Source organism: Podarcis erhardii (assembly GCF_964252035.2).
Source record: "Podarcis erhardii genome assembly, chromosome: 16".
In the NCBI taxonomy this organism is placed as follows: Eukaryota; Metazoa; Chordata; class Lepidosauria; order Squamata; family Lacertidae; genus Podarcis; species Podarcis erhardii.
Window position 1 is genome coordinate 30,194,419 of NC_138514.1, and position 23,123 is coordinate 30,217,541.

Consider the following 23,123-nt stretch of genomic DNA (forward strand, 5'->3'; position numbering starts at 1 on the left):
GAGAACTTTGCTGGCATTTCTATTGCAGACTTCCTCTTTCTGATAAAGAGCTCCTAACCTCTTGGGAGGGAGGTTTGCTGGCCACACCAGATCTACTCCCTTGGAGGCACAGCCAATATCTCTCTGCCAGCAGCCTTGTCTGTGTAGATTTTCAGCAGCTATAGCCTCAATAGGGGGTGTTTTATGAGATGCATTAAGGACTGGAGGTCTTTTGTTCAGCATCTTTCATCTCCAGCCTGCTCTGTGGCTGTTCCCAAGATGACTGCTCTTTATCACTAGTGTAACACAGTTGAGACTTCCCCTGGTTTCATGGTAGGAAAGGCAGTGACATCAGAGTGGTGAAACTGCAGGGGTTCAGCCCATTTTTTTCTGTCCCACTGAAATGTGGGAGATGCTGTTCCATTCCTGTTGGCATTCTGGAGAAACTGTGCAAATGTTTCCGCACCGCACCTGGTACATTTGGCTGAGCAGCAGGCATCTGCTCTGGCATCGCGCTTGATGACAGCCGACAGCTCTTGCTGGTTTATATGCTGACATTTCTCACCTGCAAGGCTCTGTGGGAAATCCCAAGGCTGCCCTTATTTGACATGGGCTGTAGGAACTTGACTGCTTTGAAGGAGTTGTCAGGCTTGCCTGTGAATGATGTGCCAGTCAATTGTTGGCTAAAGTGTTTGTTTTGTTCTCCATTCTTGCTTTAGCAGCAGAACCCTACTCATTTCAAAGTCGGACGGAAGTATTGATGATGTGACTTTCTCTCAAGCTGTTACATGCTAAGTTGGTGAGGCAGATTGTCTCGGTTTCTGTACATAAGAATCCATACATTTACATGGATTGTTTCTTTAGATGAGAACCAAACCATAGTAAGGAAATAAATTCTAGGCCATTAAATACCTACCTTTCTTGGCTTATATAGCCAGTACTTTAGATATGGACTCTTTTCTTCTCAACTTATGAACCAGGGGGTAGGATGCTAGCTCCTTGTAACCCAGGCATAGTCAAACTTGGCCCTCCAGATGTTTTGGGACCACAACTCCCATCACCCCTGACCACTGGTCCTGTTAGCTAGGGATGATGGGAGTTGTAGTCCCAAAACATCTGGAGGGCCGTTTGCCTATGGCTGTTCTATCCCAAGCCTGGAATCTTATGGTGAAAGGCAGGTAAGAACTTACATTATAATCATTAATAATACCCTACCCCGGAATAGGAACTTAGCAAGTCAAGGTCTTCTCTGGTGAGATAGGTTCCTCACACAGAGAAATAAGCTCCAAGCTGGGTGTTTTCATGGCTTGGTGGATAGAGCTTAGCTCAGTCAGGTGGCAGAGTTGGTACTTCAGGCTAGGTAGTACCCATGACACACCAAGTTTTGCCTGCAAGGCTTTCTGGCTGAGAATCCTCTGTCAATCCCCAACCCTGTTCCTAAAAACCCTTAAGGAAGAGAAGGGTGTGAATAATTCTTGAATTTCCTAGCTTGTAATGTCTGAGAGCAAGCCAAATCAAGGACCATTCCCTTCAGAGTTCCTCTCTGGTTTGGATTGCAACCTCAACTGGAGAAGAACTCATCCCTTCCACTTAAGTCCCACTTAGCTGGCTGTTGCATTTACTGTTGCAGTGGCAAATACAGTACTGGGAAGGGAAGGGAGGTCAGACTCTCACACACTTACACCTCTGTCCCTTGTCATGCAGAGCACTGATATAATACCTCAAATGCCAAGAATTTAATGAACCATATAATATGAGAGCTGAGAGTACCAGGCAACCTGGGAAATGAGCTGTTCCCTGGCTCCTGGGATGCAACAATAATGGTGTACTGGGGATGGGAAGAGACACCTCTGGCTACTGGCACAGGAGCAGTGGTTGCAGCAGATTCAAGCTTTGGGAAGTGGCTCATTTTTCCAAGAAGAGAATTGGTTCAGGAAGGAGCACAGGAGTCATGTGGTGAGAACATCCATACCCCATTACTAGAAACAATATCCAGCTATCCAAATTTATAAACCTGTTAAGAAAAATAATGCAAATGTGGGTTTGCTTATTTTCCTCAAAGCACTAAAATATGCATTATGTGTCAGAGCAAGCCATTGACTATCATCCTGTGAAACAGAGTAAACAAATACCTCTTTGCTGCTTTTCTTTTGGTTGTCAATCAGGATTCCAGATCTTGAAATGTTACCCTGTTACTGGTTAGAAGGGCCCCACCGCTGGGAACGGATGCCATCTCTGTCTTCACAGGCACCGAAAAAGTCCTGACATGTTTCATAGCGTTCGTATGTAGAACTCTGTGAAATGGGGGGGAAAACCCCATCTCTTTCTGTCAACCTGTCACCGATATAAGCTTTTACTTTCCATCAGAATGACTAAACTTTAAAACGGTGTTTCTTCAGTGCTGGGTATTGCTGTGAGAACTCCTGGGTGTTATCAGAATTTATAGACTCCCAGCAACACAATAGAACAGCAGAGCATTTTGTGGAATATTAAAAATTCATTCAGATATTCACTAAAGCATGGATGACAACGAGAGAGAGAGAGAGAGAGAGAGAGAGAGAGAGATGGAAAGAAGGAAGAGAGGAGCGCCAGCATGGTTTATTGACCTTGATTCCTTGGCACAAAAAAAGATAAATGGGGATATATATTTTTTAACCATTTATGAAGGTGGAACCTTGGAAGCTGAAGAAGTGCTCATAAAAATGATCCTTAATGTGGCACACAGATTGGCAATTGGAAAAGCTATGGTAGCCAGGGGGATTTATTGCCAGTGTTGACTTGTGTGTCTGTGTTTCCGAGAGCATAGCAGAGATGCTCCTTTTATAAGGTTACTTACTGATGTTATTCTGTGGAGAACTGCGAAAAGAATCAGACTCCTTGCTCTCTCTTTTTAAAAAAGCACTCCTCCCTGATGGTTCGAGACGATGAAACACGTTTCTTCAGCATGGCTCATATTCCCTTCCTCTCCCCCGCTCCCCATGTTTGAAAAGGGGATTCAAAAGCTTCGTGCATTCACAAAGAAAGAATCGTTTGCCATGTGGCTCTCCTTCCACCACCCCTGCTGGAAACAAGAACCCGGTATTCATACTGCTCATCAGAGTATTTTTCCACTGTTTGGCTGAAATCACAGGGCAGTAATGCCTCATTGGTTTCAGATATTAACTTTTGTGCTGAGAACCCAGTTGGAGCTGGTGTGACAAATAGATCTTTCTTCCTCCCCCCCCCCCACCTGCTGATGGAAAACACAGCCCCCTCCACACCTCCCATCTCGCCTAGCCTGGTCCCCAAGAGCGCTGGAAGAGAAAGTTGCCCTTCGGCGCCATCTGTTTCTGCCAGCTTCTACTTTGGGCACTGCCTTTACATCTGTTGAGAAGAGGAATCTTTGCTTGATGATTTGTTTTGAAGAAAACTTTGGTCTCTCTCTCCCCCTCCCCACAGCCCCCTGTTAGATTCATTAACTCTTGCAGCACTGCAGAGTAACGATGTCAGAGAATTCCAATGGAAATGGACGTTGTTGATGTTCGCTTGTTCATCCCATATGTCCACAATCCAGGGAAAGTGATTAGTATTTGCTGTTGATACTTTGTCTGCAAATGATACACAATTGATTACCCAAACACTGTTTCCTTTGCAACAAAACCAATGGGGTAGAATAATGTAATGAGAACGTAATTCTTCTGAATAATGTAAATTATGTAATTTCAACACTGCAGAGATGAATAATGTAATTTTTTTTGGCAGAAGATGAACTGCAGTAGAATGGAAACACTGCTGCAATGTGACAAATAAGGGATAGAATGGAAAATGATGCCTTCTTATGTGCCTACTGCAGAGTCAAAACACCCACTTCTGAATTCTCGGTCTGCTTGGCTGGGATTTCACGCAGTTTCTGATGAGACTAGGCACTGGTATGCCATTGTCTTGGATCGCTGCTATCCTGAATTGGAGTGCTACTAGATTGGATTTTGCTGAACATAATAAAAAGCCCTGCTGGCTCAGACTACAGCTCCAACTCGTAGCCAACTAAATGCCTCTGGGAAGCCCACAAGCAGGGGATGAGTTCAATTTCTCTCTTCCACTGTCGCTCCCCAGCAGCTGGAACTAAGAGGCATATTTACTACAGTAATTTATATCCCGCACTTCCATTATAAAACGGCACTTAGTGTGGCTAACAACATCTTCCCTCTGAGCATGGAAATTGCATTTAGACCTCCTCTTCCATGAATTTGTCCAATCCCATTTTAAATCTCAGCAGTTGCCTCTGTTCGGAGAGTGGGGACGTGTTCAGAGAGGGAGCGATGCTCACTGGTTGTGTATCTGCTTTGTATTCAGGGAACCCCAGCTTCAATTCCCTGCTTCGCCAGGTGTGGCTGGGAGAGACCACCTGCAGTCAAAGTGCGTACTCCACTACTGAGTTTTGACCCTTCCCCATGTGTCCCCTTAGCTGTCATTTTTCTTAACCGAAGGGGGTATGATAGGTTGGTAGGTAGACAGATAGATAGGCAGATAGAATCATAGGTAGATATTTCCTTACTTAAAAGCTGCCAACATCTTATTCTCTGCCATCAAGACAGTCGAAGGAGTGAGACCACAAGATTAAAATAGAAAGCTGAGTGCTTGCGAATCAACTCACCCCTGAATGATACTACCGGAAAGCAAACTGGCCACTTACATTGAAGTTTGGAGAGGTGGAGGAATGGAAAAGTGATTTTCCATCTGAGCCAGGAACACAAAGACCAATTAAAAATGTAGCGAGTTCCAAATGGATATGGTGGCAAATTTGAAACATGCTGCTTAGTGCAGAAGTGAAAATATGAAAGCAATGATGCAGCTGCATGATGTGCTAAAAATATACAGTGTTACCATTTTATACCCACTTAACTGTGAGTAAGCCCCCTTGAAATCAGTAGGACTTAGGACTGAGTGGATATTATAGGGTTGCATTCATCTGGGCCAATAAATAAAGCATCTGTTCACTGCATCTTTTATTTGATATATATTATCCCAAGGACACGGGTGGCGCTGTGGTCTAAACCACAGAGCCTAGGGCTTGCCGATCAGAAGGTCAGCAGTTCAAATCCCCGCAATGGGGTGAGCTCCCGTTGCTTGGTCCCTGCTACTGTTAACCTAGCCATTCGAAAGCACATAAAAGTGCAAGTAGAAAAATAGGTACCGCTCTGGCAGGAAGGTAAACGGTGCTTCCGTGCACTGCTGTAGTTCGCCAGAAGCAGCTTAGTCATGCTGGCCACATGACTGTACGCCAGCTCCCTCGGTCAATAAAGCGAGATGAGCACCGCAACCCCAGAGTTGTCCATGACTGGACCTTACGGTCAGGGGTCCTTTTACCTATCCCAAGGATAGCCAATGTGGTGCTCTCCTGATGTTTCAGACCACAATTCCCATTAATCCCTCTCAGCATAGCCAATGGTCAGGGATACTGGAGTTATGCAATAAGCCCTAGTCAGACATCCAAAGAATGACTGACTCACGCTGCCCCAAACACTTCTGATGACTTCGCAGAGAGACTAAGCATCTGGAGGTGGATTCTTTGTACATCCATCTAAGCCCATTCACAAAGAATCTCCCTTCCCACCTTCCCACACTGCCAGCCGTAATTGCTCACTTTGTGGGTGGACTGCCAAGTTCTTAGAACAAACAAGTAGCCATTGTACCTGCTGTTCACTGTTGCTGCTCCCACTGTTCCTTACAGACATGCCATGGACCATTTGAGTGAAGCTTGGCATCCACTGGTGGTTTAAGGACTGACAAGGAGGGGGTTGCTTTCCCAAGTACTCCCTCCAAGCTACTAATCACATGCAGGCACCGAACAGGTTACCAGCCTTTATTGGCTTCTTCTCTGGCACCAGATACAGAGCATCAAACAGCAAGTCTTATACATGGTATCTTCTCTCCCTCCCCCAGCAGGGTAACTTGAAGATTTATAGGGGGCTGGGGAATTCTGGCAAGCAGCCAGACCCCCCCACCTGTCTGGGGGGGGGTCCCACCCAGCGATACTTGCTCACAGGATCACTACTTCATGACAAGGACCAGTGTGGGAGCCCCTGATCTAGTCAAGCTCCCTATTCTGCAATGCAGGAATCAACCACAGCATCCCTGACATAGGTCTACCCTTCCTCAGCTTCAATATCTCTGGAAAAGGAGAGCCCACCTATCTCTTATGATCCTCCTGTGATGATTTCTCTGAAGACCTGAACTGGGCTGTTTTCAAAGCTGAGTCATAGACAACTGTTAGATGACAACCATTACAACGACGACAACAATGGAGCATTGAAATATTCCGAAAGCTGTAGTTTCCCTTTAGAAGAAGTCTGGGTAATCTGGAATTCCAAAATCTTGGGAGACATTAAAATAAGGATTTCAGAATCATCCTTTACCCCACATCTATGGTCATTGGTGCTATCTGTAATTACCTTGTTTAAACATGCCGCTTGGAAATAGTGCAGTATGCTTAAGATAAGAACTGGCTGTTCTTGCAATAAAGTATAATCTGCTTTTGTCTAGGTTAGTATATGTGTGTGTGTACACACACACACACAGTATGCCAGTAGCAATCAGATATATTCAAAACCCCACCCGGGTTGTGTTTGACCATCTTGCAGAAGTAATTTCGACTGGCACGTCAGATGAAAGAACAGCTTTGGAAACAGTAGTGTGTGTGGCCCTGAAGGTTTTCTCTTGGCTAGTATTCCAGGCACCTTATGGCACTTCTCAGCAGCTTTGCAAAGGCTTCAGATAAAGTATCTCAAGCCTAATGAAAGGTTCAGCAGGCTTCATCTTTTGTCTGTCCTGCTCTGCACAATGCTAAAAATGATCTGATGAACAATGAAGGCTGTTTGCTGGTGGAAGCCAAGCCAGTGGATTCAGGTGTTCTGAAGGAGGAGGAAGGAGAAGGACAGGCGGACTAACTGACTATTCATAAGAACACAGGAAGCTGACTTACACCAAGAGGGACTGTTGGTCTATCTAGCTCAGTATCGTCTGCTCTGATTGGCAGTGGCTCTCATGGGTTTCAGTAAGGAGATCTTCCCAGCCATACCTGGAGGTACTGGAAATGGAATTTGAGACCTTCTGCATGCAAAGCAGATGCAGAACTACAGCCCTTCCCTCTTTCTTTCTTTCTTTCTTTCTTTCTTTCTTTCTTTCTTTCTTTCTTTCTTTCTTTCCCTCTTTTCACCAAGGCCAAACATGGAAGCAAACATCAAGGGATCACAAAACCCTGCCTCAAATAAGGTGTGGGCTTTGCAAACCTAAAAATTCTTCTCCGACTCAGATAAAGACCTGTCCCTGCCTTGCAGGCCTTTTTCTTCCTGGCCTGGGATGGTGGGGCCCTGACAGACTCCAGCTGCAGAAGCTGAGACTGCCGAGGACGCAGGAGACCATCTTGGCTGCCTCTTAGGGCAGACCCAGGTCATCGAGCCTGAGCTTTCACAACTACTCCCTGCCATGAACCACCATTGGAGGGATCAGCGGCAACAGCACCGGAGATGTTCTGCGCTTAGGATAACATTTTATCACCTTGTTAATCACCCTGTTTTAAATGACAACTCTAGCAACTTCCATTTTGTTCTTTTTTGTTGTTGTTGCATTCATATCCCACCTTTTTCTCAAGGTGGCACGGACAGTTCTCCTCCCCATTTAATCCCCACATCACCCCTGTGAGGTAGATTAGCCTGAGAGGCAGTGGCTGACCCAAAGTAGTCCTGTATTCTTCATAGCAGACTAGGGATCCGAACCCTGGTCTCAGAGGCGGCATGTTCCATTTCGCCGCTTGAGGCAAAACAGGAAGATGCCACACTGTCTAACCATGACTGAAGCCTCCCTAACTTACATTGGATGGTGGCACCCATAAAGTACCAACGGCAGTGCCAAGATCTTGCCGAAATATCTCAATAACTTGAGATTTCGTGAGATTTCACCCAAACCATGTGCTGCTGGTGGCAGCACTTTGTTGACAGCAGAGGCAGAGGTGGTGAGTAACCTACAGAGTTGTCACCTTGTGGACTTCCGCCACTTGAGGCAGTCGCCTCACCTTGCCTCATGGGCAGGCAGGCCCTGTCTGGTCTCCCAAGGCCTACTCTGGCACTCTAACCACACATAAGAAGAGCCAAATTGGATCAGCCTTGGCCCAGTATACCTGAAGGAATGTCTCCACCTCCATCATTCAGCCCAAACACTTGAGGTCCTCATCTGAGGGTCTTCTTTTGGTTCCCTCATTGCAAGAAGAAAAGTTACAAGAAACCAGGCAGAGGGCCTTCTCAGTGGTGGCACCTGCCCTGTGAAACACCCTCCCTTCAGATGTCAAGGAGATAAAGAACTGCACAACTTTCAGAAGACATCTGAAGTAAGCCCTGTAGTGGGAAGTTTTCAATGTCTGATATTTTATTATGTTTTTATATATGCTGTAAGTAGCTGGGGAAACCATTATTATTATCATCGGGTCAAAGGCCTGTCTAGCTTTTCCTTCTGTTTCTCTAGTGGCTAAGCAGTTGCTGATGAAAAGCCTGCAAGCAGGACTACTGGCGCTCTGCTGCTTTTGATCCTCAGGGACTGAAATTCAGAATCGGGCCACCTCTGATCCCAGAAATGATATATAACCACCACAACTAGAACCCACCGAGATCCTTGTCTCCCACAAATCTGTCTTAACAAAGCATCCTCTGTAAAATGCCAAAATTGGGGCAGACGGGGAGGGACTGGAAAACAGGCACTGTCCGTTGTCGATGGGAACACTTGGAGCATACTGTTCCTCCCACTGAACACCATTGTTGTTGTTGTTGTTGTTCTTTTATTTTATGCTACCACTCACACGGCAACCATTTTGGGAGGTAAAAGCCGGCGTTCAAAGTCTGCAGCGAAAACGTGCAGCCAGTTGCCGGGGCTACCCAGGGATGTGAGAATGAGCAGATCTCACACAGCGATGATTTGAAACATGCCTTGTGGCTTTCTAATAATGTGCCAAAGCATTCTCAGCGGTGCGCCGCGAGGCCTCCTCTTCTATCTTGTGCGAATGAACTAGGCCCAGCAGGCCTCGGCTAATGCAGGCAGGCCCTGCGCTCTGCTGGAGGAGTGCAGGCTCCGAGATGGCAATCGAAGCTTGATTTGCCAACACATTTCCAATGATTAAAATGTAATTAGCACAACGGAGTGCCTCCTCCCCGGCTAATTTTAATGCATGCTGTGACAGGCAGGCGGCCGCCGGTGCCGGGGCCCAGCAGCAGATGGAGGCAAAGGCAGCAGGAGAGGAAAGCCATTTTGCAATGTGGCTGTTCACATCAGGAAACCATCAGGGCGCGAGGCTTCTTAGGAAGGCCCTTGATGGCAGCCTGTCAAATTGGCTCTGTCATGTCTGACTGTGGCGGCAGTGGCAGCCATCCTTCAAGATGTCCTGGGACCGCCGGTTGTTTTGCAGGCTTTAACTCCTTCAGGTCTCTGAGCATCTCTGCCTGCTGATTCTCGTGCTGCTGCTGCTTCTTTTAAAGCGGCACTGCATTTCTGTATCAGACCAGAAACGCAGATAGCGCCGTGGTCGGAATTTGTAGCAGCCGTACAAATGCATCTGGTAAAGGGTTCCAATTGCCAGGCTGAGTTAAAATTCTCAAGGAGGGAGAACTTAGAAACCGAGGAAGCTCCCATGGACCAAGATAGATTATTATTATTTTATTTGTTTAGAACATATGTGAAGTGTAGGTGGGTTCCCATGAGGCAAAACACAGTGATAACAGCAAGAACCTTTACTGAACTAAGAGACCTGGACAACAGGGGCAAAGCAACTGCTTATATGCATTTCTGAAGGCCTGGGCCACTCCCACTCCCAACGTGACTGGCTGTCTAAACTTCCAAGCTGCGAATCATGACTCAGAGTTTAAGGGCCAATGGCAGAGGCCCAAATCCTTAAATGTTCTGGGATATCATATATCGAATCAGCACACAGGGGCTCAGAATCCTTAGTCCAGACTCAAGCTTAGGCAAACACAGGCCACTGAATACATAACAGTATGTACCACACTCTCAAGTCAAAAAGGCTCTCAGAGGGAGTCACATACTCTCCAACATTCCCATGACTATTTTTCTAGAGAAATAGGCACCAGAACTCACCATGAATGCCTCCCTTATTCTCTGAAAATGGCAATGGCACCCTTCTGAGAGGTGCCGGAATTGAGTTATGGTAAGTTCCATCTGAAACCCCCTCCCCCCAATAAATAAATAAATCTTCAGATGAAAATATTAACATTTTCACTGACCCTCCTTGACCCCCAATTTTTTGTCCCCCCACTGCCGCTCAAAGCATGTCGACCACCACTACACCAACAGGACACAGCACACATGCCTTCTGCCATCCCAAGAAAGCCCCTTAATCCTATTTTATTTTATTATTTTATTATTTTTTTGGTAGATTTACATAAAGAAAAGCACACATATCAATCAATCAATCAATCAATCAATCAATCAATGTCCCTTCGGCCCCCTTCCAACTTTGCAATTCTATGCTTCAGTGATTTAGACATCCGTTTGCAATTATTATTATTTTAAAGGTCCTCCTGAAAAATCCACCAGAACTTTAGAATTAGTTTCTACTAATTCACACATTTTGTATGCAATTTTCCCCAATAGAATGCATTTTTCATATGCTATTTTCACTAATGTGTCATTTTTAAGCACACTTCCCCTTTTCATATGCATTGCAAAAATAAAAATGGGAAGGGGAGTGAATTTCAAAGGATGGCTGCATTTCAGTTTGTGTCCTGTTTTGGAAATCACAAATGTGGTAGATCTGCATTTAAAGGTGAACTGAATCTGATTTCTCCCCTACCCCTTGTGCCACCACTGGTTGCTGTTTACAAGGTAGCAAAGGACCCTTTCCCTGCTGAGCCCTGCACAAATTTTTTGCACATGTATGCCTTATTCTGTACAAATTACTTAGCTAGAGAACTGCATTGTGAAATGTGGAGAATTGCAAATCTTGAAGAATAGCTGGGTTTGGGGTTAAAGAATGTGAAGCGCTCATTTGCTACCTCATGAATAAAGGGCGGAATCTGTGTCTCCTGGGGCCAGCCCACCCATGAGGCAAGGTGAGGTGACCACCTCAGGCAGCAGAATACACAAGGGCTGCAGATCTGGCCTCCAAGGAATGCATCACAAGCTGCCTAAGATGTGGTGGCAACAACAGCTGTGGTCTGCTTCTTGAAGGCTGAATCTGCCTCCATCTCAGCAGGCCCCCACCTATATGGCGGACTCCTGGCGAAGAGGAGATGCTGCTGCTTGCCTCCCACCCTGGGGTTCCAACTTGAATGAAATATGGGGGGGGGGAGTAAGCCCCGCCATGCATAATTGGTCACAAGACGTGGAACATGCATACCATTTTTAATGGCAATGTCCATCAACTTTTATGGGGCAGCCGCCTGAAATATTTTATCGGAGGGGGCAAAGGGAACTTGGTCCCTAGGAGTTGGCTCCTTTGCTCCCACCCATAGGGACTCCATAGCCCTCTGGAGTCTCATGAGGTCTGTACTTTCCTGGCATGATTTGATTCCCCCCAACACCCATTCCTGACATAGATCTACACTCAAACACTTGTTCCCAATGTAGATAAGCAAACGCTGCCACCTCAAGTGGGGTGGTTTTCCTTCATTTCATGGTCAGTTGTATGTATGTATGTATTTATGTATGCGGACACCGAGACCACATAACACCGGTCTTGAAAGACCTACATTGGCTCCCAGTACGTTTCCGAGCACAATTCAAAGTGTTGGTGCTGACCTTTAAAGTCCTAAATGGCCTCGGCCCAGTATACCTGAAGGAGCGTCTCCACCTCCATCGTTCAACCAGAACACTGAGGTCCAGCACTAAGGGCTTCTGGCGGTTCCCTCACTGTGAGATGTGAGGTTACAGGGAACCAGGCAGAGGGCCTTCTTGGTAGTGGCGCCCGCCCTGTGGAACGCCCTCCCATCAGATGTCAAAGAAATAAACAACTATCTGACGTTTAGAAGACATCTGAAGGCAGCCCTGTTTAGGGAAGTTTTTAATGACTGATGTCTTAATGTATTTTTAATCTCCTGTTGGAAGCCGCCCAGAGTGGCTGGGGAAACCCAGCCAGATGGGCATGGTATAAGCAATAAATTATTATTATTATTATTATTATTATTATTATTATTATTATTATTATTAATTTGCAATGTTTGGCTTTCAGCAGGATTTATTCAGTACAGTACAGATTCTGAATCTTATTGCATTGGCGACATGAGGTTACATTTCCAGGGCAGGAATGGCTGCAAACCCCACGTAGATGGGAAGTTCATGTGGGACTTTTGCCATTTGCTCATAGGCATGCTGAAGCCTGTGGATGATCATAAGGGGAGAATATTGTGTGTTGCTATTGCATGCTGCAACAGGCCCACATATAGCTTGAATTTAGAGGGGTGTTGTAGATTTCAGAAAGGGCAGGTTTCTTCATTTTCCCTATTCTGTTGTCTTCTTGTTCCTCTGTTTTACCTTCAAATCTAGTCCTCCAGAAATTAAGATTTGACAAGGGGAGTTTCAGGTTTTAAATCCAGGAATTGGAGTGTTTTCCCTTCCCCACCAGTAGGATTGGTGCATTTCAGTGATTTGAGATAAGTGGTTTGTAGCTGGTTAAAACCAAATAGTGCTCATCAATGGTTCTTCATCGTCCTGGAAAAAAGTGGCAAGCAAGGTGTCACATGGTTCTGTCCTGGTCCTGGTGTTGTTCAACAAATTTATAAATGACTTGGATGAAGGGATTGTGGGGATGCCCATCAGATTTGCAGATGACACAAAACTGGGAAAGGTAGTTAATACCTCAGAAGAGAGAGTCAGGATTCAAAATGACCTTAACAGGTTGGAGAACTGGACTTCAACAAACAACACAAATTTCAATAGAGACAGATGTAAGGTTCTGCACCTAGGCAGGAATAATCAGATGCACAAATAAAGGATGGGGAACACATGGCTTGCCAGTGGTACATGTGAAAAGGATCTAGGGATATTAGTAGACCACAAGCTTAACAGGAGTCAACACTGTGAAGCAGCAGCAGCAAAACAAAACAAATCAAAACCTAAAATAAAAAACAAAACTCTAATGCTATTTTAGGCTGCAACAACAGAAGTATAGTGTCCAAATCTAGGGAAGTAATAAGGTAAAGGTAAAGGGACCCATGACCATTAGGTCCAGTCGTGACCGACTCTGGGGTTGCGGCGCTCATCTCGCTTTACTGGCCGAGGGAGCCAGTGTACAGCTTCCGGGTCATGTGGCCAGCATGACTAAGCCGCTTCTGGCGAACCAGAGCAGCGCATGGAAACACTGTTTACCTTCCCTCCGGAGTGGTACCTATTTATCTACTTGCACTTTGACATGCTTTCGAACTGCTAGGTTGGCAGGAGCAGGGACCGAGCAACAGGAGCTCACCCCATTGTGGGGATTCAAACCGCCGACCTTCTGATCGGCAAGTCCTAGGCTCTGTGGTTTAACCCACAGCGCCACCTGTATCCCTAGGGAAGTAATAGTACCACGCTATTCAGACATGGTCACACCTGAGGTCCTGTGTCCAGATCTGGGCACCGCAGTTTAAGAATGCTACTGACAAGCTGGAACATGTGCAGAGGAGGGTGCCCAAGATGATGAAGTTCTTGACTAGAAGATCCTCAGGGTCCTTTTCAGCTCTACAGTTCTATGATTCTGTGATTCCTTTGTTCCTTCCAACTGCACCTATCTCCCAGATAAGAACCATGGGGCTAGGCCTTCTCAGTGGGTTGTAGCCAATGCTAGTCCTATACAGAGTAGTCGCATTGAAGTTAATAGACACGACTAACATAGGTTCATTAATTTCGATGGGTCTTTCTTGAGTAGATTTTGGTTGGACACAACCCAATAAAAACCCGAGGGAGTGCATTCTTCTTTGGGCTGGGGGTTTCCTTCAAAAACTATAGTACTTTACAGCCTGGGCATTTTTAAACCAGGGATGTGGTTTAATCCATCTGTGGTCTTCTAAATGTTGTTCGACTCCAGATCCCATCAGCTCTAGTCAGCACAGCCAATGGTCAGGGATTCTGGGAGTTGCAGTCCAGCAACATCCAGCATATAACTGAGCTAAAGTGATATATGAATAGGCATGGATGGAATGTTAGGCATCCATATCCGACAGGTTTCACATTTCCATTAAATTTGTCTCAGTCTCATTGTAATAACACAGGGAAACAACTCTTCCATCTAGCCCTATCTTATAAAATGTATTTCCCCTTCTCCCTCCCTCTACCCACCCTTTCTTCCTGGTTTATAATTCATTACTGGCATAGTTGTGATCTATTTTACTCTTTATTATTTATGGCAGCTTTTATCTTCTTGGGATGATTTATAATTTAAATTGTCCATGCAAGACCTCGGGGAAAGCAAGGATTACTGTAAATCTAACAGATGTAAACAGGCAGTATGCATACAAACCAATTGCCAGGTTGACATCTCTCCCTTCCCCCCCCCCCACCCGCTGCCACTGCCACAGAGCGAATGAACAAGTGTGTGTGCTGTATTTCAAAGAGGTTCTGGCTTCATGCATCCTTTGATACCTAAATGCAAAATATATGTGCCTCTTGCATATGTTCCAGCTATTTGCATTGACCAGAGACGGTCCCTAATTTCCTTGGACTTTTCTCTGATTAATAAGGATGGATGAATCTGTCAATTTTGCCCCCCCCCCCCATTTCTCATTTTCCCAATACTAAGTTCAGTTCTCCATAAACTATGTTTATTAGACCAGATTCACACTAAAATGTGGATGAACTTATTTTATGCATATATATTCGAATATTGGAAGAGATCCAAGAGTCATCTAGTCCAACCCCCTGCAATGCAGGAATCTCAGATAAAGCATCCATGATAGATGGCCATCAAATCTCTGCTTTAAAACCTCCAAGGAGGGACACTGTTCCACTGTCAAACAGCTCTTACTGTCAGAAATTTTTTCCGTATGTTTAGTCAGAATCTCCTTTCTTGTAACTTGAAGTCATTGGTTCGAGTCCTACTTTCCAGAGCAGGAGAAAACAAGTTTGCTCCATCTTCCATGTGACAACCCTTTAGATGTTTGAAGATGGCTGGACCATAAAGAAAGCTGATCACCAAAGAATTGATGCTTTTGAATTATGGTGCTGGAGGAGACTCTTGAGAGTCCCATGGACTGCAAGAAGATCCAACCTCTCCATTCTGAAGGAAATCAGCCCTGAGTGCTCACTGGAAGGACAGATCCTGAAGCTGAGGCTCCAATACTTTGGCCACCTCATGAGAAGATAAGACTCCCTGGAAAAGATCCTGATGTTGAAAAGATTGAGGGCACAAGGAGAAAGGGACGACAGAGGACGAGATGGTTGGACAGTGTTCTTGAAGCTACCAACATGAGTTTCACCAAACTGCGGGAGGCAGTGGAAGACAGGAGTGCTCTGATCCATGGGGTCATGAAGAGTCAGACACAACTAAATGACTAAACAACAACAAAATCCTACCTCCTCTCCATCTCCTCTTTCCCAGGCTAAACATCCCCAGCTCCTTTAACCATTCCTCAAAAGGCTTGGTTTCCAGGCCCTTCATTATCTTGGTCGCTCTCCTTTGTACATATTCCAGCTTGTCAACACCTTTCTTAAATTGTGGTGCCCAGAATTGGACACAGTATTCCAGGCGTGGTCTGACTAAGGCAGCATTGAGTGATCGTACTATTTCTCTTGATCTGGACAGTATACCTCTGTTGATGCATCCTATATGACAAGAGTCTCCTTGCAAGAGCTGTGCCAAATATCTCCCACTTTCATTGTTGACCGGAATGCATAAAAGAAGGGTGATTAGCAAGCAGTAATGCTTGCCACACCATGGTATTGTATTAGAGGAGGAGGAGTGTTATTTGTTAAGCTTGAGGGCCGCATTCCCTTCCAGACAAGCTTCTGGGGTCCACATGCCAGGAGTCTGAGCAAGGTTCAGAGGCCAAAATGGACAGATCAGCAGATGCTAATGGGCTAGTTTCTACACACACTCAAGGCACTCTGGGACACGTTATGGCTGGAAAAACACTGGAAAAACACTGGAAGCAGGGCCAATGGAAGCCAGATGAAGAGGTCTGGAGGGCTGCATTTGGCCCCTGCGTCTGAGATTTCCCCACCCTGGCATTAGAGGACTCCCTTCCCAGCTTCTGATCTGCAATGCCTGGTTTTCACCTGCCATTTCCCTCTCCCCCCACCTTCTCAAGCACAATTTCTAAATGAGGACAGTTGCTTCCCTTTAAGGACGTACAAATAACTTGCCCTCACCTGTCAAGCGTGCTCCTTGTATTTTACTGGGCCCATTATGAACGCAATCTGTCTGTCGAGGATTTGCATACTTTCTTTCTTGAGAAGTAATGACAGCAATTTCTCTCCCTGCGCTCCCTTTCTGAGTGTCTCATTTAACGGCACCTGCGAAACCGACAGGCGCAGAGATGAGAAGTGAAAGAGAGCAGTTGATTAAATCATCATCAAGTCGGGCCTCCGAAAGTCAATCCTGCTTCCCGTCCGCAATGATATCCCTTTATCTTAAAGTAATGAGCTATGGCACTTCTGCATCGGGTAATGTGATAAGTTCTATTAGCATGTTCCATTTGCTTCGCAAGCAAGGGCAAGTCATCCCGGCAATCTCGTATCGCTGCAATCAAAGCAATTGGCTTCACAGGCAGAGAAGAAAGAAGCAAATGTTCAGGGTGATTTCTTACGGATCACAACACGGTTGGGGTGGGAGAAAAAAGCAGAAGGGCCTATGTGTTATTTTAACCCGTTACATGCATCCATTTTTATCTATCACCCCAGTGTGTCATCCAGTACCACTAAATTCAGAACAGACATATGGAAGGACATAACATACACATGCATTGAGACGCAGGTGGTGCTGTGGGTTAAACCACAGATCCTAGGGCTTGCCAATCAGAAGGTCGCCGGTTCAAATCCCCGTAACGGGGTGAGCTCCCGTTGCTCAGTCCCAGCTCCTGCCAACCTAGCAGTTCAAAAGCAGTCAAAGTGCAAGTAGATGAATAGGTACCTCTCCGGTGGGAAGGTAAATGGTGTTTCTGTGCACTGCTCTGGTTCGCCAGAAGCGGCTTAGTCATGCTGGCCACATGACCTGGAAACTGTACACCGGCTTCCTTGGCCAATAAAACGAGATGAGTGCCGCAACCCCAGTCGTCTGTGACTGGACCTAATGGTCAGGGGTCCCTTTACCTTTACCTAACACACACATGCACAAATTCAAATCATATTCAGGGCCAGATCTGACCCGGGGTAATCTGGGGCAAGCTTGACATGGATCCAAGCCCCAAACCAAGCCTTGCAAAGTCATGGGGTTGGAAGGGGTAAGGAAAAGGAGACATGCCTTCCCTTCCACCCACCTCCAGACTGTATGTTTACCCAGAGTTTTAAACCCTGGTTAAACATGCAGTTGGGAGAAGGAAAGGCGATATATCTCATTCTCCTCACCTACCATGAGACCACCCCCTATTTGACAGCCCCAGTTCACTCCAAATGGACTCAAACTGAGTGAGGTTGATGCAGAGCTGCTCCATCCTTATCCAGCCAAATCCCAAGTCTATCCAAATTGGTTCTATTTGGGATCTCAGATTTGGTCTGATCTGGTGCAAAGTCCCAGCAAAAATTATTGCATTCTGCTCCATAATGAAACCAATGTCATGTAGTAGTTAGAGTGTCAGGCTAAGAACTTGAGCTCCCTGGAGGAAATATAAGTTAAGGTGATGGTACATGGTCTCCATTTGCTTTAAAGGGGGATTAGGCATAGTCATGGAGGGAGAAATGACCAGTGGGTTGTAACGGATATAGAGTGTTGGACTTTGATCTGGGAGACCAAGGTTTGAATCCCCACTCAGCCCTGAAGGTCCCTGGGTGACTTTGGGCCAGTCACAATCTCTTAGCCTAACCTACCTCACAGGGTCTGGGTGGGGATGCAGTGAGGAGGAGGAGGAGAAGAACCATGTACACCACCTTGAGCTCCTTGGAAGATAGAGGTGGTATATTAAATAAATAAATAAATAAATAAATAAATAAATAAATAGCCTCCAGGATCAGGGTCTGGGTGGGGATGCAGTGAGGAGGAGGAGAAGAACCATGTACACCACCTTGAGCTCCTTGGAAGATAGAGGTGGTATAATAAATAAATAAATAAATAAATAGCTTCCAGGATCAGAGGCAACATATCTTTGAAGATCAATTACTGGAAGACAATAGCAGGAGAAGACTGTTGCATACAGGTCCCGCTTGTGGGCATCTCATTGGGGTTGTGGGAAAGGGGATGATGGACCAATTGGGCCTTTGACTATTACCATTTCTCTCCTGTCCACTTATTTGGCTCCACTGCATTTGCACCTCCGCTCAAAGATTCAAGACAAGTGGGGCAAACCCTGGTTTTAGTTCCTGCACTTGGGTAATTCACATCCCCCCCCCCCCAAAAAAAATGTTAGCCAAAATTGCATACCATAATTTCCCAGACATAGTAGGTATTCAGTCCTTGTAAACAGTGCCCGGGCAGAAATCCCTGAGATGTCCAGGAAAATCCGGACGTATGGCAGCCCATGCCAGTAGTGTAGATTTTGGCAAATTTCATGAAAAATAGCTCAACTCATTTTATTTTTCGTTTGAGATTTCGGGAAGAAAGCTCAACAATTTTGGGCAACAAAAACAAAACAAAACAAAAAGCTCAACAGTCCGTATTTTCACTTTTTGAAATATGGCGACCCTAGCCTACTAAAATGTTTATATTCAGAGAAATTCGCACTAAAATGCTGATGAAATTTCAAAAGGATTTTTTTAATATAATGCAAACTGATGTTGAAATGTGGAGAACTAAACAAGAAGAAACTGAAATTGACAGATTCACTTTTCTTTAGTGGGTAGTGTGCCATTTTGTTCACCTAATCGCAATGGCACTCTGAGCACAACAGGGGCATGTTATATTTTTCTACTGCAATGAATAACTATTCTGTGTTGTTTGATTCTGGATGGCGTAGATCCTGCTGTAACTCTGTCCCCGCTCTGGTCTTTGTCTGAGACACTGAAGATGTGATTTCCTTGCCATCAATTTTGATTTTAATTAATTTTTATAATGTTTTTAGAATGTTGCACTACTTTAGTGTTGTTACCCGCCCTGAGCCCGGCTTCGGCTGGGGAGGGCGGGATATAAATAAAATTTAATTATTATTATTATTATTATTATTATTATTATTATTATTATTATTACATATAGCCTTCCTGGTCTAAACCACTCCTGCCTCCTGGAGACTGTGTTTCTTCTCTCTCTCTCCCTATAAAGGAAAGACATACACACAGATAATTGTCTCATTTTTGCATCTAAAAAGATAATACGGAAAACACATTATAAGAAGAAGATTATTCTAATTTACCTGTAAAAAGAAAACAGAGAGGTTTTTGCAGGAGGCAAAATATCTCAAAGGATGAAAGGCAGACACAATACTTGAGAGTGTGAACATGTTTGAGTAAATGGAACCCTGTTTTACAAGTTGCATATGGCACTTCAGTTGTTTGGGGATTGTATGAACCCCTAAATGGGAGGAGGAAATGAAAGCTAACATACCATATTGCCCAAATATAGGCCATCCCCAAATAAAGACCACACATAGGTTTCTTATAAGCCAGTTTCGAGGAGAAAACCGTAGTCTGCATTCAGGTCAATACGGTACACATGCCATTTGCTTCTGAAACCAACTGTCGATCTGTTTGTGTGTGTCTGTTTGTGGTAACACTATGCACTTCTCATACCAAGGCTTACACACAAGAACACATTACCAAGGATCGGGGCAGAGGAAGGGGGTGCGGTGGGGGTGGACCACCCGTGGTGTCTTTGCTGAGGGGGGTGACATTTGGTGTGCTGCCTGCCTGTGACTTCTGCCCTAAATGGCGTACTTCGCCTTACTGTCCACTACAGCAAAATTAAGTAATTCACATAATTCATCATGTAAGTTATACAGTGGTACCTCGGGTTACAGACGCTTCAGGTTACAGACGCTTCAGGTTACAGACTCTGCTAACCCAGAAATAGTACCTCGGGTTAAGAACTTTGCTTCAGGATGAGAACAGAAATCGTGCTCCGGCGGTGCAGCGGCAGCAGGAGGCCCCATTAGCTAAAGTGGTGCTTCAAGTTAAGAGCAGTTTCAGGTTAAGAACAGACCTCCGGAACGAATTAAGTTCTTAACCTGAGGTACCACTGTATTGCTTTTACATTATTTCATCCCACTAATTTCAATACAGAGGAAACACAATGCAGATGGGAGTTGGGGAGTAATCCTCAAATGAGAAGTGAGGACTGAAAGCAACAACAACAGCAAATACTGATCTTATTCCTGGGATTTATTTCCATCCCTGACATGGGACAAATCGTTCTAGTTCAGAAGTTTATTGTTATAGCCGGAGGCCGTGACAGGCTTGTAGCAATAGTGTTAATAAAATAATACAGAGCTTACATCCATGATGTAAGAGAGGGACAAGTGGCATTCAGCTACCCAAAATTGAGCAATAACAGGTCTGAGATTCTCTTAGATGTCCAGGGCTGCCTGCCCACTACACTGACTGGCTCAGCATGTGTCTACCCTATGCCAACACGGGGTAAATAAACCTTTGTGTCAGGAATGAGCCAGCTCCTAGCAAAGGTTTGCAGCCATCTTCAGAAAGCAGCCAGGAACAGAGAGGCTTAGATGTTAGTCAGGCAGGGGAGAGCCGGCAGCTGCAGACTTCCTGACTGCTCTCAGCTACTGATAAGGCAGTAGCTGAGAGCAGGCTAGAACACAGACAAAGCTCGCAGGAAGACAAAAAGGCACGGACAGACTCAGAGACAGCCTATCGGAACAGGAAGAGGTTGGAGCTGATCCAATAAGTCCAAAGGGTCGGCGAATGGGAGGGCTGCTAGACAGGAAGCAAAACAAGAAACGTAAGGGTCGTAAGTTCAATATCTTCTGTCGACGCTGGAAGGAGTCTTCAGAAGGGTCATCATGAGTAAAGATACCGGAGGCTTTGTTAGAGCCATCCAGAGCTATCTCTTTGTGTTTGCAATAAATCCTCCTTTTTAATTACCTACGCTTACTGTGTTATCAGGCTGGGAACCTTAACTCCTGACACTTTGCAATTTCTGCTCCTGTGCCTTTTTTTCATCCAAATTCTCCAACATCTCATATTGCGGTCTCTCCTCTCCCTTCTGCGTTCATTCAGCCTGCAAGTACTCCTCTCCCAGTGGTTTAAAAGCTAGAAGTGTATTTGCTCTTGCAAAATTGTCCCAGGAATTGGGCTGACAGTTCAAAAATACATCTCTGTAGCTTCAGTGTTTGTGAAACTGCAGGCCACAGACTGCACCGTGCCTTAGCTTTGTGTGGATGCATGTGCAATAGGGACGAAACGCATCCATCCCTTTCCACTACCCCTAAGAGATTTAACTGCTGGAGTCTGGGGAGGGAAGCTGAACCCTGAAGTATGACAACTCTAGCCGCTCATATGAAACATCTTAACAAGGCATCCTCCAAAGGCAGATGCAGACAGGGGTAATAGTGACTAGGGAAGAGTGAATCTGTCAGTTTTAGTTTCTTTCAGTTTCTCATTCCCTGCCCATCTTAAGTTCAATTACAGTCGTCCCTTGGAAGTCGAATTGAATCCGTTCCAGAAGTCCGTTCGACTTCCAAAACATTCGGAAACCAAAGCGCGGCTTCTGATTGGCTGCAGGAAACTCCCGCAGCTAATCGGGAGCCACAGAAACCCCGTTGGACATTCATCTTCCAAAAGAACGTTTGAAAACCAGAACACTCACTTCTGGGATTTGATCGTTTGGGAGCCAATTTGTTTGAGAGCCAAGGCGTTCAAGATCCAAGGTATGACTGTATATGGATTTCTACATCAGGTTGCAATTTAGGACTCCCTTGGAAGTTGGTGGGCTCTCTTTCCTTGGAGATTTTTTAAGCAGAGGTTGGATGGCCATCTGTCATGGATGCTTCAGTTGAGATTCCTATTTGGACTAGATGACCCTCAGGATCCCTTCCAAGCCTGCAATTCTATGAGTCTAAGTCCTCATTAAAATTTATTATCCGTTTGAAATTTCACCTAATATGTAGATTTTCACATGCAGTTTCACAAACAGAAAGTATGTTTGTATGTTGTTTTCACTGATCTATGCATTTTAATGCACATTTCACCCCAGTATATGGATTTCATGTACACATTTCTGGGCTGGAGAAGAACATTGCAAAATTCAGAGAAGTGCAAATTTGGAGGGATGTTATGGTTCTCAGAATGTGTCAGAAAGTGCCGATTAGGTAGGTTAACCTTTTAATGTGAGCTGCTTTGAATTTATCCCCCATCTTCAGGCACTAGGATCATTGGACTGGGATTGGCCATGATCAACAGGGAAATTTGGAGTATATATCCTAGTGCATGCTTTGATAGGGACCATGTTCCCCAAGGACCATGTTTGAGCACAAAGGGTTTTGGTGCCTCCCTGCTCTCATTCTTAGCCCTGTTTCTAGGTCTGAGTTTCACCAAAGTATAGAATACACCAAAAAGATAATCAATAAACAACCAATACCCTCTGTGGGCTTATGTAGAAATAGAATGCAAAAAATGCTATTGTTATATGGGGAAAAAGGTACAGTTGTACTTTGGAAGTTGAACGGAATCTGTTCCAGAAGTCCGTTCACCTTCCAAAACCCAAGTGTGGCTTCTGATTGGCTGCAGGAAGCTCCTGCAGAAGCTGCAGAAGCCCCATTGGACATTTGGCTTCCAAAAGAACATTCTGAAACCAGAACAGTCACTTCTGGGTTTCAATCATTTGGGAAACATTTGAGAACTAGGCTGTTTGAAAACCAAGGTATGACTATATACATTTGGCAAAACTGGCTAATATAGTCACAGCTTCGCTACACTTGCACCGTAGACTTGAAAGACTATTACACCACTGTAATCACCATGGCTTCCCCCTAAAGCATTCTAGGAACTTTAGTTTGGTTAAGACTGCTGTTAGCTGTTAGGAGACTCCTGTTCCCTTCACAGTGCTACAATTCCCAGAGTTTCTTAAGAAGAGTGATTTGTTGTTAATCCATACT

At 45.1% G+C, this 23,123-nt stretch overlaps 1 protein-coding gene and 1 long non-coding RNA gene across 11 annotated transcripts in view; one reads left to right on the forward strand and one right to left on the reverse strand.

The window, feature by feature from the left end:
* Nucleotides 1-23,123, forward strand: part of AUTS2 (activator of transcription and developmental regulator AUTS2) — a 690,192-nt gene that overhangs the window by 425,302 nt on the left and 241,767 nt on the right. The gene's annotated exons all lie outside the window — the stretch shown is intronic.
* LOC309331470 lies at nt 12,356-19,092 on the reverse strand. The gene is made up of 3 exons (XR_014151872.1): nt 18,990-19,092; nt 16,300-16,443; nt 12,356-12,666 (listed from the first exon to the last, which is right to left on the reverse strand). It is a non-coding gene; the product is annotated as an uncharacterized lncRNA (long non-coding RNA).